Source organism: Agelaius phoeniceus, chromosome 2 (genome assembly GCF_051311805.1).
Source record: "Agelaius phoeniceus isolate bAgePho1 chromosome 2, bAgePho1.hap1, whole genome shotgun sequence".
Lineage (NCBI taxonomy): Eukaryota > Metazoa > Chordata > Aves > Passeriformes > Icteridae > Agelaius > Agelaius phoeniceus.
This window is the reverse complement of record NC_135266.1, coordinates 20,167,230-20,184,550: the sequence shown is the minus strand read 5'-3', so window position 1 is coordinate 20,184,550 and position 17,321 is coordinate 20,167,230. Positions and strand designations below refer to the sequence as shown.

The 17,321-nt window shown below is 38.5% G+C and overlaps 1 protein-coding gene across 2 annotated transcripts in view; it reads right to left on the bottom strand.

Annotated features, from left to right (window-relative positions):
• MID1 (midline 1) overlaps positions 1 to 17,321 on the bottom strand; it is a 334,691-nt gene that overhangs the window by 165,091 nt on the left and 152,279 nt on the right. The window contains exon 1 of one of the 2 annotated variants that reach the window (XM_077173178.1): positions 16,531 to 16,763. The exons of the other annotated variant lie outside the window; for it this stretch is intronic. The gene's annotated coding sequence lies outside the window, so the exon portion shown is untranslated. Of the gene's footprint in view, positions 1 to 16,530; positions 16,764 to 17,321 lie in introns of those variants that run through there. 2 annotated transcript variants of the gene reach the window in all.

Sequence of the window (17,321 nt, the reverse complement as noted above, 5' to 3'; positions counted from 1 at the left end):
TATCAGGTAAATCAAGAAGAGGGTGTCCCTGACCACTCCCAAGATCTGTCTCAGAGTGCAGCACAGATCTACCACATCACTCTGAGAGCTGCCTCTTAACAGCTCTGGGCTTCCTCACAGACTTTTGGATTAAACTTTCCCTGTCATATTTTATGAAGAGGGTGACCAGTGTGAAAATGAAACCTGAAAGAAGTAGCCATTGTGACCAGTGTGAAAATCAAACCTGAAAGTAGCCATTCTTTCATTTAAAACTGGCAATAGATTTTTCAACCAAAAACTTTCTTGTCTTTTTCATCAGGGTCATTTACAGAAAATATGAATGGCAGTAGCAAGCCCAAGCCTTTTCTTTCCCAAGAAAAGGGTTAAGTAATATAATTATTTCATCAGAAGCAGTGGCCATCTGTTATGCTTTATAAAAAGACTGGCAAACAATGTTAAAAACATCCATTACATGCAATAGAGAAGAGAAAAATATGTTTATTTAGCAAATGTTAATGTTTCTGAAAGATGTTTGATTAGAGTCTGGAATTTATCATCACTTGCTAAGCTCAGGCTAGAAGCCTAGCACCATCAACACATATTGTCAACAGGCATTAGCAAACAGTTTCATCTCCATGTGAAAAAAACACTGATTAACCTCTTCCAACTACATCACTAGGTGTATCATCCTCCACAAAACATAATATATGCGTTTTTATATCCTCTTCCAAGAAATATCTGTCTAATCTCTTAGTAATTTTTTCCCTGTGTAGTCTAAAGACTGTTTTTTTTAAGTCTTTAGAAACAAAAAGACAGGAGGGCTTTCTAGCAAAAACAAGTCTTTAAACCTTCACAGGAAAATTTCATGCAAGAAGAAAGTGTAATGTGATTATGAGTCAGAACAAAAACTGAAATTATTTATTAATAAAAAAAGGCAATGTCAAAAAGCATGTAGTGCAAGTGCAAAACTGAAACTAAGCCATGGTTTCTATTTTGATTGTTTGCTTCTCAACAAATAAATAAATACTCTAAAAAAGCCCCAAACCACAGGATAGTGGAGCTTGCTTGCTGCTGCTGTGGCTGCCAGATATCATAATGGATATCCTTATGGAGGAAGAGAGAATGATGCTAAATTTTGGTGCTGTTTTGCTACAACCCTACTTAAACAAAGCAATGGCTTTTGTGCTGGGAAAAGGAGGGGGACAGGGGAAGAGCAGACACACACCTTTATTAAAATGTGTACACACATATACACAAAAAGCTCCATTTGAGTCAAAGGGTAATGTCAACTAGCTAGTTCATGCATAATGCAGTATTTCCCCAAAATCAGAAACTTGTGGGAGAAGCAAAGCAGAAGGATAGCAGGGGTATATATAAAAGGGAGAACTTTCCCACATGTGTTTCATTCTATATTCACACAAGCAAAAAAAGAAAATTTTATTTTGCATATTGTAGGCAAAAGGGTTGAAGCCAAGCTCTTCCATTTGACTTAATTTAAAATAATGGGGATTCAAAAACTTTCAGGACAAAATTCTCCCAGTAGCAATCTACCTGCTCATGGGTTGGTTTATAACACTTCCAGTGTTACCACACCTCACCTTGAGGTGAGTTTGTCCTGCACAGGTCCTGACTGTGAAAGATCCTTGCTGAGGAACGATACTCATCAGGCCAGGAACTGCAGAACCCTGCACACGTGGCTGAGAAGACCATGTAAGTTTTATGATCTCTCTCTTCAGAGCACATTACTGCTTTCTGATGGCTTCTGAATTTCCTGTTACTCATTCCACATTTGTGACTTACACCTACCTGTCTTGAAACATGTTAAAAGGGCTGTAAGATTTTATTTCCTCCCAGACAGAGCAATAATTAAACATAGCAGGCTTTAATATTTGAATCCATTTCAAGGGAATGAGGATACACCAGAGGCCATGGGAGGGACATGTGCTTTGTGAATGAAAAGAGCACATGGAAATGCTTTTATCCCATTAGCACAGGCACTGAGGTTGCTCCAACACAGCTGCAGCTGTTGAAGAAGAGTGTGCAGGCTGAGATGAGCTCATGGTTAGATCCAAATGGGACAAGGGTCCTGCTCTCTTTTCAAGGACGATCACCAAGGAAGAACAAGCTGTTCACTGTATTGTCCCTCCATCTCTATTCTTTAATTTTCCAGGAATTTAATGCCAAGCAGCCACTCATAACCAATTTTGGCCCCATCTGTGCCCATGAGTCATTAACTTTTGCACAGTATCTCACATCTTGTTACCATTTGACATGCCACAACCATCAAATTAACCCCACGCAATGCTTGAGTGGGCAGCTATAACAATATAGAAATCTGGAGCACAAACAGCAATCCCCAACACACACAGCATAGGAGCAGTCCTGTCACTGGGACTATATATATTCTTGGTCATGTGTCTCAGAGAACATTCACAGACTGCTATAACTGAGATGTTACTCTGTGGGATAATGAGGAGTTGCCATTCCTTACAGTTCTGTCACAAAGCTTAGGCTATTTGATCTTTTCCGTGAAGCCTCAGCTCCAGATACCAAATCATTATGTGAGAACTGAAGATTTATTTTCTTTTTTGAAAGGGATTTAGCCTTTAGACTGTTACAGAGTGAGAGCTGACAGTCTGACCTGAATATAACCCCTACAATTTGAAAGCCAGAGGCTAGAAAAAAGGAATGCAGAATTGTCTTTAACATGTTATGATTTTTAACCTAAAATATTATGATTGTCAAAGAGGTGGAGTCTGGCAGGAGGTTAATGCTTTTTGAAAGTTAGCTCTCCTCTACAGGTAAGAAAAGACCTCATTTTGTGCTCATGCCAGCCTAGGCAGAGAGCTCCTGGAAGGGATAATACATCTTGTGATAGCCAGAAGGGTGCTGCAAGCTCCCTTCCTATGCAGAGGAGGGTGTGCAAAGCATCCTAACTTTCAGGTTAAAACAGCCTGCTGACTCCTTGGCATTCATTAGTTTTTGCTCAGGCTTTAAGTGGGAGGGACTACAGAAATCTTTGTTCATGAGCCAGCCCATTTCCCACACCTGTTTGCTGTTTGGAAGGGGAGATACCAAAAAGACACTAACCACATTGATCCTGAATGCATTCCCTTTTGGAAAAAGCAGTTAACTGTACAGTCAAAGTTATCAGCATTTTAAGACTTTCATTTTCTGCCGTGCTGACCTTCCTGTAGCCCATCACTGACAAACTCTTTTGTGTAACCACACATGTGTGTGCATTTCTGGGGTTTATATTTTCCCTTTTTTATGCCGTATCACACAGAGCACAGTAACCATGGCAGCCAGCTCGTGGGGACAAGAGAGCACCTTTGGCCTTGCTGCCTGGCTTGCCAGGAGATGATGGGTGCCAGTGGGTGTCCCACAGGAGCAAAGAAGGGCAGCTATGCCCAGGGAAAGCTGCTCCTTCCCAGCTCGGTCCCACACCTTAGCCCTTCATGCCACTTCACTCAACAGCTGGAGCAGACAAGTCCCTTTTCCCAGAGGTCTTGCCTTGACCTCCTTTCCAGCTTTTCTTTTTCTTCCCCTTGGAGCAGCACCCTGACTGCACTCCACTTCATGAGATGGCTTTTGCCTGTGACCACTGGTATGATCTGAAAAGTAAGGCAATTGTTCCCTTAACTCTAACTAAAACACTACCATTTAGAAACCTCTGGGCTTCTTATCATACCTCCTCATTTTATTTTTATTTCAGTTCCTACTGCAATACCAAGTGCAAAATCACAGATTAATAGGGTGTCTTGGGTGAGTTAATGAGACAAAATGGGCCCCAGTCACTACATTGTTAAAAAACCTGGGTCGTGCAGCAGCAGTATTGATAGCCTTCACCCTCACCTAAAAAAGAATAACAGGCAGGAAGAATATGTAAACAGAGTTATATAGATATGTATAAAAAGCAAGCAAGCAGGCATGCAAGAAAGCAGTTCAACAAATCAATTAAAGTAGGGCTGTTAAATAATTATATATCAGAGTTGTAAAAGTACTGTGGGCAGTCTGTATGGATGCTTGTAGGTATGTAATCTTATTATTATGATAATTACTTAAGAATGCTTCTCATTTTCCTGTGTACTGTAAGGCAGAGACTAAACAGGAAGAAAACCCTTGATTGCATCCAAGCTATTCCACCCAGACTACAAAAGTCACAATGTCCTGGCACTGCCCCAAATCAAATCCTATCACTTCAAATGCAATAGCAGACAGATACACATGTTATTGCTTATTTTTATAGTGAAAATACTGAGTATATAATTCCAGAAGCCTTCTATTAAATGTTTTAACAAATTAAACAATTCAGTAAATATAATCAGATAAATCCGACCTTGATGTCAGTAATATGAAGAGAGACTGGTAAACAATGAGAACTATGCAGTCACTGCAAGAAAGCTTACTCACAAATTGATTTAGAGGGGAAATTACAGGCACATGCAACTATCATGTTGCATCAGAAGCAGATTATGAGAACCCACAAATTCTAAAATTGTTCAGTTGGTGAAGTCAGGAATTTCCGGCTAAATACATTATCTCCAGATAATGACTGCCCCTTTTGCCTTAAAAACTTAACTTTATTTGGGCTCCAGGGGCTTATCAACTCCCACATCCTTTCAGCTACCCCAAATCTCACTATGAGCTTTACAGAGGAATCTCCTTGCTCAGCATTTCCCCCTTGGTTGGGTTCTTATGGCAGCTCATCATTGCTCCATGGAGCGTGATCCACATACCTTGCTGTTCCAGTCACTGGGGACTTGAATTAGGGTGCACAGTGAAAGTTTACCCACATCATGGCAAGAACAACAGAGGAGGAACCCAATATATTGGAAACACTCATAAAGCAGTTAAATGTGACAATACTGGCTCTGAATTCAAGCTCCACACAAGATTTGTCAGCTCAGGTGAGGCACACCCCCAAGTCCTGAGTGCACGGAGACAAAGACAACTCAGATGCCTCTGCTCAGGCAGCACAGGTGCCTAAAAAAGGCACTAGAAAACTGCCCACCTTGCTTTGCTGCTTAGGAGGGTTTTCCCTCCAAATGACTGCACGTATCCTACTACACTCTGTATCCTAACTCTGTCACAACTGGACTAAAGCATTTCACACTGTAAGGCCAAAGCTGAAAAGATATTTTGTTTTTCAAAACTAACACCCAGGTCTTGCTGAATGGTCAGAAGAGAAGGCCTATGGGAAAAGAAGTCAACAGTGTTAAGCCAGTGGATAAAAAACCTCTCAAAATTTTGGTGGCAACTTTAATGCATGTAAGAGACAGGGAGAAAGAGGAAGCAGAAAAAATATAACTCAGTATTTTTGGTCATTATTGCTTTTTTTATGAAATCAAGCTCTTTTCATTGGAATGCTTTGTATCTCCTGCTAAGCACCTAATACCTTCTCAGCCTTTCTTCATGCTCTGTGTGCTAGCAGTATCTCATTTACATCCTTATAAGGTGCTTTGAGCAGTAACAAGTATGAAAGGTGCTATAGAAAACACTATTCTGTTCTCTCATATCCTAGTTAACTTTCAAAACCAAAATACTGCACTTGGATGCACACATGCAGCTTTGGCTGTAGCCATTGGGAGTTTTCTGCCTAAATCTGCAGGGATAACATGGACTTTTATGCTTTTAAACTGCTCAGATACTGGGGGTGAGGAGGATGGGGGTGGGGTCCTTTCCCCTTGGAGTAATTTTTTAAAAATTCCTGTATCATACTGCATCCATTTGAAACTCCTAAATGTTCATATCCGCAGCAGTCCTGTGGGGCACCTGCCATGGAAAAAAAATTTCCCTGGACAAAAAGGTATTAAAATATTTTATTACAGAAATATACTTTTCAGGCCTTAAACCAGATTAAATATATGAGAATTCCTAGAAGTCTATATTGTTCCCCTCAAGGATGCCAGACTTTATTTACAAAGCTTATATATTGCTATAGCAAGGAGTTTTCATGGATGAAAACTGCTCAGGGCATTATGATGGATGGATGGATGGATGGCAGTGAATGGGAAAAAAACCACATAGAAGCTCCACCTGGCTGAATGGCATTAAGATTCCCCATGGGAGGCATGTGAGGATGCAAGGTTTTTCTCTACTGTTTGCTCTAAAAATGACATACATGCATACATACATATATACATAAATGAAATCACTCACAGCACTCAATAATTTATTTGCTTCATCCTGGGCATGAATGTGCTAGAATAATAAACCACCATATGGGTGATAGTACAGTCACTACCAGTGATTCCACAGTATTGTAGCCTTGCAATAAGATACCTTAATCTTTGTTTCTTTTGAAAGATCAAAAGCAATGGACACATATAGCCCTGCTTTAGAATCATATTTTCTGTTGCTTGCTTTTCCCAGTATTAAAAAGGGTCAACAAATACCCTTTCTTAATAGCTACACTCTCAAGGGCAGAAGTAAATCTAGCAGAACGAGGATTCCAAGTTCTAAAGATGCTAATGGCAAATACTCACATGTTTGTAAATAATTAATTGCTTTCTTGCAAATAAGTACAGGGTTTTTGTTCTTTGTTAGTGACCCCAAGGATTGTTTTTTCTGTGAGAAATAGAAACATTTAGGATTGTATCTTCCTAGTCCATGACTAATTTATAGGCTCTCGTGGCGTCAGGTGCAAAGATTCAAGATTCAATTTGTCACCCCAGGCAATTCCCACTTTAAAAGATGATGCAGGTATTCTGCAGAAATAAATAGAGGAAAACATTAATGGTGTAAAACCAACAGTAGTATCCCCTATGGAGGTCTTATTTTTCAAATTCATAGAGACACATCAAGATATTGAATGCCTTTGTACTGGTCTGGAAAGAACATAAAGCCCTCTAATGATCTCCTACAGAAAAAAAACAGAGAGAATTAACACCACATTTTTCATGCTGAACAGTATCAGCTACAGCTGGTTGGGTTTTTTTGGCATGCTTTTTCCCAGCATTTTGTTTGTTGTTTGGTTTTGTTCTTTTTTGGTTGTTTTTTTTTTTGTATCATGTTGTGTTGTTTGGGGTTTTTTTTTGTTTTGATTTTTTGCTTGTTGTTTTGCTGGTTTGCTTGTTTGTTTGGGGTTTTTTGGGGGGAGGGTTTTAACTTTAAATTTTTTCAATTTGAATCTTGTAGCATTTCCAAGCCTACAGCTCTATACAAAGATGACAACATAGAAATGGCATAACAGAAATTCAGACATCTAACAAAATAAAATCATTTTCCCCCATTTTTTACTTTTTCCAGATAGAAAGTAAATATTTATGTGATTGGTGATCTGTGTATATGCAGCTCAATGGCTGCATTGTTAATGACTCCAATTGTACTCAAACAAATGTGTCTTGTTAATAAGCCCCCACCTGCTTCCCCAATAGGTCTCCCTGGGACTGATTCTGGGAAAGCCTCTTCTCATGGGGGAGAGAGGAGCATATGTGAAGGATGTCCTGACCTCTGATCATGAACACTAGAGACCTGCTTGGCTCAGAAATTCCAGAATCAGATCAAAACACTGAACCTCTTTGTTATCCTTTCTGTACAGTGGGAGCACTTTGTACAGATTTCCTTATGCTGAAAAATACTGTGCAAATGCAAGTTAATTACATGTAACTACTTGAATACTTCCAGGAGGATGACTGATTATGGGGATTTAACAACATGATGAATTCTGTGTATGAGACATAACATTTTTATCTCTTTTCCTATTTGAAATTCATTGTAAGCACTTACATGGAAAAACCATACTACTGCAGAAAACATTTGTTCACTCTTAGGACTTGCAAATTCAGTATCTTAAGAAAATGCTGTTCACATAGCTTCATGACATTTTAATATTTTGCTTTGCTTCTTGATTGCATTCACTTGAATTTGATATTTAATCTAAGAACTCAAGAAACCCTTAGAAAATAATGTTCTAAGACTGTTGAAAATAGGTACCATAACTTTCCAGAGAAAAACAGGTTACACATTAATATACATTTTTACTGTTAACAATTAATTTTGAAGAGTGATTAAGTATTTTACATGTGTCTCCTCTTTAAAAACATTTGCAGTCTATGTGTGTAGGGATGGTATTTTATGTTCTTTAAATGTCAAGATAGTTCTGCAGACTTTAACATAATGACACCAAATTTAAGTCATTAAAGGAGAGATTTATCTCACATTTTAAACACTGAAATTAGGAGTTAAATCTAAGTACGTGAGCTTCTGCTGTAATGCAGAAAGACACAAACCTCCAGAAGGCACGAATGAAAAGACTTATCCTTTAGAATTAACAATGAAACAATCTGTCATTTTGATTCATGGAGGTGAGCAAAGATAAATCTCCATTTTTAATTAGTTATCCAGGATGAATATCAGAAGGAAAAGTAACAAGGAATAATATAAAACATATTAGTAATATGAATCTAATAAAAGATGAAACAGAACCCAAGCACAGTTTCCTCTGTTGATGTTCAAGAGGAGGCAAGGTTGAAGTTAAAATCATCTGTTAGAAAAGTTTCCTTGTGGATTTAGACGGAACAGTTTCCAGCACTATTCTCCATAGCTAAAAAAATATCCAAACTCCAGATACAAAAATCATCTCAAGAATCAGTGTTTAAAGGTTTAAGATGCTTTCCCTTGTATTTTCTACACACTAAAACTGAGATTTTTAGCTTTAGTCATGTTACTCATCCAAACAGCCCTTTTCAGTTGCCACATGACATCTGTAGCCTGCAGTAACCTCAGTGGGAGCTCTATCAATATGTGTTTAGGCTTTAAAAAATTGTACCCATCAATTTCTATGTACTTAGGCCAAGAAATGTTGGTAGCATCCACATTAATGCAATATGGCAACTGCAGATAGCTGCTGAATTTTTTGAATGCCTGGCTCCACAAAGATTAAAATTGCTCCTTTTTAGCCTAAGATATTTAAAGTTCTATATGTCAAGGCAATTTCTATCACTCCATATTTCAAGGCATGATTTTTTTTTATGATGGCAAACATTACAGCTTCAATAGCCTTATAGGCTTGCTTTTCACAAAAGGATTCAATACAAATTCTCACCATTCATCTGAAACTTACAGTATATTTAGAAATGCAATTAAAATGTTTTTATAATTATATACAGAGTAGTTATTTTGTTTAGTGACCTGAGTTGAAGGGATCAGGGTGGTTTGTACTACAAACATGAGCATGAAGTGAATACTTAATACCAAGAAAATAAACCTCCAAATAAGAGTCCAGACTGTCACTAAAACCTACAAGAGTGGATTGCAAATAATGCAGCCCTTGAGAGGATATAAGAAAAAACAAGATATTGGCAGGCAAGTAGACCAAGGAAGCTTCCTGGATCTTTTCCACTAATAAATTCTCTCAATTTTGGCAAGAGGTATCTGTAATTTGTAAGTGGTTTTGATCTCAGGGAAACTTTCCTGCATTTCTGCAGTGAGAGAAAACTTTCTATATGGGAGGCCGTGCTATCAGTCCCTTCGGGTGGAAGGCCAGAATAGAATTCAACACTCACGCAGTGACTGGTACTGGTTTCAAAGATAGTTCTTATCTCTTCTTCTCAGAAACCAAGCAGAAAATCACAATGTTCTGCCTGATGACAGTAGAAAATATAAGGTCATAAATTGCTCCCTGTTTTGCTCAGATGCCAATTCCACACAACAAAACAGATGTTTTTCTCTCTGTCACCACCAGCGGCTCTTACACCAGCTATCATGAAAGCAAGGACAGAAATTACACAGTGTACATGTTATTTGCACTTTTATTCTGCATACTTGTGATAGTGGGAGCATATAATAAGGGAGATAATTTTATGCTTTCATTCAATAAAAGAAACATTTTTCCCATTAAAATCAAACATTTCATAACAAAATTCTCCTTTTGAAAATAAAAATAAATATACACCTAACATTTCCATCTACATAGTATTGTGCATATTTTGCAGCAGTGAAAGATGTACAGCAAGGAATCAAATATGGAAAAATTCTAAACGTTTCCTTGTCCCACTGGGTGTTAGTCCTCAGGCAGGCCAGCTTTTGCAAACAATATTTGATAGGATTCAAGGAATTTTAAAACATATCTGTGTGGAGAAAGTTGATTTTTACTTGTAAAATAAATTAGCTGCAGACTAGCAAGCCTTTAAACAAAATATCAGGAGAGACATTGTTACCAGAGATGAAGTCCTGCCCAGCAGGTTACTCAACTACAAAGGCATACTTAAATTGTGCTTATCCCAATTCCATGTGGGCTCCTGTGGAGAGATTCCTGGGGCTGCATACATGTGGAACTAATCAATCAGATAAAAACATCCACAGTTCTTAAAAAACGTATTCTGTGCTCAATGTGATTTTGGCACAAATGTGTTATTTAATATCATACCTGATCCAGGTTACAAATTGGCTGGATCAATGAAGATGCTTTGCTATCTCAGGTGTTCTACACGTGGTTTTAACTAACTTCCCTCATTAGAGCAATTGTTAAGGTCTTAGCTTTAACAATGCTATAGAAAACAGCTATTGAGGAACCTGTACTTGCTTGGCAAAAAATCTCAGGGGTTGGAAGACAGGCACCAGTACCTCGTTATGTGCTTCTGGCTAATTAAGATGTTGACTGAGCCTATGTTAATCAAGGTCCATCAAACTATGCTTAATTAATATGTAAATTGGTAAAACCTTCCACAATTGCCCTACCATCTGAACTCTGGCTATGGGCCCCAAACCAGACAATGACTTCTAGTTTATGTTTTCAGTTTGGGAAATAATTTTCTGAAAACAAAGGAATTCTGAGGTGGAGTGCAAATATATACTGTTACAAAATACACATGGATACATTAGACAAACGTTATAGAAATGCATAACAATGTGAAAGTTTAAAGATGTGCCAGCAAAAGGACTTCATGTGAATGACACATAACAAAAGGAAAGCATTTTTTCTTCAGATTAATTTCTCAGAGGTGATGGTCCCATGCAAATGAAATAGAGAGGTACATCTAAAAGTCAGTTCCAACCACTTAAGAGAGAAGCTATGCCAAATTAGTTTAATAGAATATTATGTTAGATATCTTGAAAAAAACAGTTGGTTAAACCTCTTTTAGTCTGAACACATATTAGCAGAACTAAGAATAACCTTAGCAAAGTGTGATATTCAGATGACCTGAGATATAATGAGCATGCCTGATGTTTTCTGTCAACTAGTCCTAGAGGTTACCAGCTCAGCATCTTACCAAGGCCACATGAAACTGTCTCTCTTTGGCTAGGGGTTTATACACAATTTAAATAATTGAGATAAGGTCTGTATAGGTCTCAATAGCTTACAAAGCCAATGAAGAGTCCTAATTTAAGCATTCAAAATAGGTGCCTTCAGAAGATGGGACAAATACAATTTCCTCCTTCCTTCCTGCTTTCCTTTTTCCTCCTATAACAGTGAACAGGAACCCTTTAATGTTAGTCCATAAATAACTCTTTTGCTTCAATAGCAGTGACATAATAAAAACATGTAATAAAAAACAGCAATTATTCAGATTGTGTGTGGCTGCCTGTAGACAGGCTAACTGTGAAAGCTGGCACTATAAGCTGGCCAGTGATCACTGAGTCCACATGAGCAGTGGAATGAGAAGAACTTCTGAGATGGTCTCCCTGTTGAGGGGTCTATACATAGGGGCCATTTCAGAGCCCTGTCAGCGCTACTTCTCCAGAAAGGCAATGTGTCACAATGTCCTGTGTCACCTCTCAGTCCCATGGGGGTGTCTGAGGTACCTTAATGCCTCTCTGGTGGCACCAGATTCCCATGTGTGGGCAAGAGAATTGTACTTCAGGTGTCAGCTGTCACTTGAGCGGAATCAAATGTGGACATTTATGCACAGTTCACCCAATTTTGACAATCTTAATCTGGAATTGAATGCCAGCCAGGTTGCATTGCATGTTCTCCCAGCTTTCACTTCTTACTGTTCTCTCAGCATCTACTGACATTTCAAAACACTTTCTAGGCAATTTATTGACTTAGAGAGCAAAGGGTGTGCAGTACAGAAATATTTATAAAATTGAGGAGCACCCAGTGCAAAGTCTAGTATTTAATAGAGGAGCAGAGGCAGTCAAAATTCATTGTTCCTTCATTTGCCTTCTGAGAATGCTCTGAAAGTCCTTGAGATCCCAATGTCTCAGTTCTTACGTCAGTTTTTTCACGAGTTCTACGCTGGGTTTGCACTGGGTAAGAAGGACTAAATCAGGAAAAAAAATCCTGCATTTTTGTAATGTAGATGAGTTTTGACTGACAGGTTGACCCTTAGCTTCCTCTATTTAGCCCTGAACATGATACTCCTATTCATGGAAGTAAAAATAATCCATTTCACTATTCTGTCTGTATACAATCCAGAAAACTTCAGAAGTCCTTACAAATCTCCATAGATGTCAGCTAATAATGTACTGGGCTTGGACAGACTCAGGTATTGTTGGAAGCTAAAAGTTCTTTCCCCTTAGGAAATCACTGGTGGTCTTTCCCAAAGTGTCAACCAAAAGATCCTTAGAATTTCAGTCACTTTTAATTGGATAAGACCACACATCTCTATAATTTCACTCTGCATCAGCTATGACAGAGCATCCTGCCCAGTCTGACACACCCTGTGGTCTGAATTTTAACTTTCAATGGACCAAAAGTCAATCTCTAAAAACATGGAGGTTTATCATGGAAAAGTAATACTACTTTTCTAGAAAGAACTGAGATTTCAAAGATGAAGATTACTTACATCCAACCAGGAGTACAACATGCTTGTAAATGTTACAACTTTTCAAAAAGGAAGGGTTATGGCCACATATTATTGAAGCATACCCCAGTTAAGAGAGGGGATGTGTGAACTCTTCAAACCTTAGTCATATATTATTACATCTCCCACAGGTCATACATTCAAACCGTCCTACAGATGATCTTCTAATCAGCAGTTCAATATCTGCCTGTTTACAATGGATTTAAAAACAAGAAAATCCCAGGATATGGAGCACACTGTGATTCTCAGGTGCTGGAGGATGTGCATAACAGAATGATGCACCAGCAATCATGCAGATTTCCCTCACAAAGTTTTGAAAGTTGCAGAGACATATCTAGAAACTATAAGTATCATTGAAATATATACAAAAAATACTCCAAGTGTTCTACATTCTATTATTTCATGAATAAAAAATATTGAATTGGTAACTGACTACTTTTACAGGGTTTTTAAAAAAATGATAAATTACAATTTTAAAGCAGCATTCAACTTCTTTTGTTTTGTCAGGCAAGTGGGATCTGTGCTTGCTAATTCCCATCCCTTCCCACCAGACTGGACCTCCTGCTGTTTACTGCTTGCAACATGGCAGCTTCCCAGGAGAGCCCAGGTGTGCTTTCCTCCTGTTAAGAATAAGACAAGTAGAATCCTTCTGGAGTATGCTTAGCCTGGCTCAGTGACATTCACTTCAGGTAGTAATTCCTAGGAAGATGGGCAGCCTTCAGGTCTAAGTGCAAGATTTGTGAATCCTCTAACAATCCTAATAACAAACATAGAAAGTGTTTAGTTAACATGGACGATGTTTGATGTTTGCATGAGTCTTTTCAGACCTGTTCAAAGAACAGATCTCACAGTGGTGCAAGCCAGAGTACAAGTAAAAGAATACTACCAAAACCAGCTGGGAAAAAATCTGCAGTGTGCCAAGTACATCTTAATAAATTTTCATTAATGTTTATACATCTTTATATAAGTATATATGTAAATAATATAGAAGACACACCCCCTTTTCCTGTTGGGGTTTTTCTTGCTCTACATGGTGTTTATGTGACATTTGGACCAAGAAATGGGAAAAAACTCACCAAAAAATCACCAAGTTCCAGCACAGCACCAGTGTGGCAGGTCCACCTCCACAATTTCTTTTACAGAAATGTTTATGTGTTTTCAGAATCAATATTACTGTTTTGATCTGCATAAACCTTTCAGTTGTGACACACAGCAGATAGCTAATGACTGCTGGAACATGTTTAGATTGCTCTAATTTTATAAGTGAATGTTATGTTTGCTTATGTGTTTCTCTCTACCTTTGGAATTTTGTTCTGCTTTAACTTAATAAAAGACATTTATAGGCAAGATTTACTTCTTTACCCATAAATGTGATGTTGGTGGTGATCAAGGCCCTTTCTCCAACAATAATGGCCATATAAAGTCCATGTATCTCTGCTTATAAAAATTGATGGGATAGACAATTCTCTGTTTCAGACTGGTAATTTCAGGACTTTTTGGCAAAACAATTTTAGTATAGTTGTATAGTTCCTTTACCATGCAGAGCTATAAAATCAGTTGTGAGTTCTGTTAAGTTAGATGCCTATTTTTTCTCCAAAATACAATTTGGGAATTTAGAATTCATGAAAACTAGGAAAAAAGTATGAGCAAATACATCTCTTTTATCTCTGCAAACTAAAGGATGCTGTTGAACAGTTTAGAAACACTGAACCAGAGTAATACCTGTTTTGGAGAACTGAGGATCCTTAACTGGTATATCAATTACCAGAGAAGGCATCCTGCTTCTTGTTTGTTTGCAGTGAAACAAGGGATGTGAAATAAACATTGCACCCTGGAGATACTGTTACCTTTGGCTACATACAACCAGGAGAAGCCTAACCAGAAATAGCAGCTTATTGCCATTTGCTAGGACTGACACTTATCACTAAGAGTAGGTACAAGTATGTGACAAAGACCACTCTAAATTAACTTTTATTTTTAAGATAAGGAGTACCTCATAGTTGTGGTGGTATTTCAAGAGTCATGGCCATATCTAGTGGTGCAACACTAAAGAGATTAATTAAGTTTCCCTTGCTTCTAAAGCTGTTAATAAGCTAAAGAGAGGGAACATTTTTATTATAACTCCTAAAACACTGCTGTCACATTCTTATATTAATACTGCATTCGTATGTTAAATCACTGAATTTTTCTATCCTTGGGCCCCTCTAGCAGATCTCATTAGTGGTTGTTTTTGTGGAGATTTTTGTTTTTAAGCCAAAAGAGAACCATAGTAACTGTGCATTTCCCAAACCATTTCATTCATGAATGGGAAATGAGTCTCCAAATCTTTACTCACATGAGTAACCACATTGATATCCATGGGCCTTCCATTATTAGCAGCTAGAACTGTGAGTGTAAATCTGCAGGATTTGGATGTGGCACTTCATTACTTCATAGGAGTGAAATCTGTAGCTGAAATCAATAGCTAAGCATGTGAGGCATATAAAAGATACACATTCTTTCACGGAGGTCTGATTGCAATGCATCTCTCAATTTTGTTTCGGCATCAACAAATAAGCATATCATTGTAAAGAGACACACAGACTACAGGCAGTAATTACAAAGACACATTTTAGATAGACGTTCTAGCCTCAATAGAGGAGTTGGGAATAGTCCATCAGAAAGAACAGAATAATAGTGAAAAAGGTCAACACTTCTTGAAAAACTAACATACTAAGTCAGAGACCAAGTTTTTGGTTCTCTGTCAATCAGTAGTGTAACAGTTGTCAATCATTCCCTCTTACCTTGTTTGTGATTTTTGAATGGGCACAAAAGAAACTTTTGTTGGTAATTATGGTCTTTACAATTCATCTGAGTCACAGGCAGGATTTTCAGAGCCTGCCTGTGGAATAGGCATGGTGTACCCCAAGCCGCGCTCACGTATGTCCGACCAATTCAAGCTAAAGTTTCCCACGATAATATGAAAGGAAATAAAAGATTCTGACCAACACAAGTCACTATTCTAGAAATAACAAAAGGAACAGGATAGCCAGGATCTTGTGGTTTAACACTCTTTTTTTTTTTTTTCTTTTAAGACGATAATATGATAACTTTCTTTTGGAAGGGTGCAGTTAGACAGGATATGCACCTGTGCATCTGGATCTCCTGAAAGAGTATTTCTATTCTCTGCCTAACCACATGCTTCCCATTACACTGATATTCTGCTAAAATTTACTGCCAAGAATTAAGGCTTCTTCATTTATTTTTTTAATTCCTGAATTCCCCTAGGATTTTTTCTTTCCTCAAATATTTTCACCTTCCACAGATAGATTTTTGTTTTGTTTTCTTTGGCTATCAATTTATCTTTGCCCTGCTGAAAACATGAAAAGATTTGTGAAGAAAGGTTCTCACATAAAACCCAGTTTTGGAGTTGATTCAGCAAAGTAACGGATCTGATAACATCAAAGCAAGAACATCTGAAACTAAGAATTAGGCAGAGCAGATTTTTCAACAAATTGCAACCTCTATAAATTTACCCATTTCCAAACAGCCAAGTCTGTTTATTTGCTTATTTTCCTAGCTTTGCCGAAGGAAAGGCTCAAACAACTTTGGGAAAATACCAGCAAAGTTGTTGAGCGGAAACCAGCCCCTGTGCTGTAAACAGTGCCTCTCCCCAAAGTGCAGCTGCACAAAGCAGAGACAATGCAGGGACCCTCAGCATCATTAACCAACTTCCCTTCCTCACCAAACAGCCGCTTCGATAAAGCAATCACAATAGCATCATGGAACAGTAGAACAAGGAAAAAAAAAATAACCTTACCAGCTTCTCCTACAGTACACAGCTGAAAGGAAAACAAAACCCCCAGCTGCCGTTTCGCATGCAATTGGTCTCTGAGAATGAACTGACTGAAAGAACTATGAAAGGCTAAAGTCTTTCGGCCCCTCTGTTCAGCCTCTCTTCAGCTCCCACTCTCCGAGCTTCCTCACAAAGCCATTCTCCTACTCCCTAATCTTCGCAGAGGGAAAAGCAGCGCGCACCAAATGACTTCAGCAGGAGCGATGCTCGGGGGGTGGGGAAGGAGATGCTGCTGGCACCGCTCAGCCCCAGCCGCGCAGCATCCCCAGGGAGGGCAGCCACAGCGTGCCAGGCTCCGGGCAAAACACCCACCCCCTGCACCCCCTGCACGACAGGGCAAGGCACGGAAAAGTGCCCATCTCCAGCCATCACCCTCCCAGCCACTCATTTCTGAAATGAGAACACCCCTGGGTGCTTGCAGGAGTCCCCTGCATGCATCTCAGTTAGCCTGCACTGAAGTAATTGAGCTTTTTTTCTGCTTTTAAAATTAGCACGTGACTTCCTAAAGCTCTTGGTGGGCCTTAGATTTTTTTCACAAAAAAAACATGCAAGTAAATCTTAAATATTTCAAACAGAAAAAAACCCCCAATAAACAACAAAGATGTTCCCCCAAAAAAATCAATACCAAAATTATAAGAAAAGAGACCCCAACAGACACAAAATCAATAACATTATGAGGCACCATATTAAAAAACCACTGGTGCCTCACTGAAATGCTTCTGATAGCTAAAATCAGAACAAGTAATTGGATATTT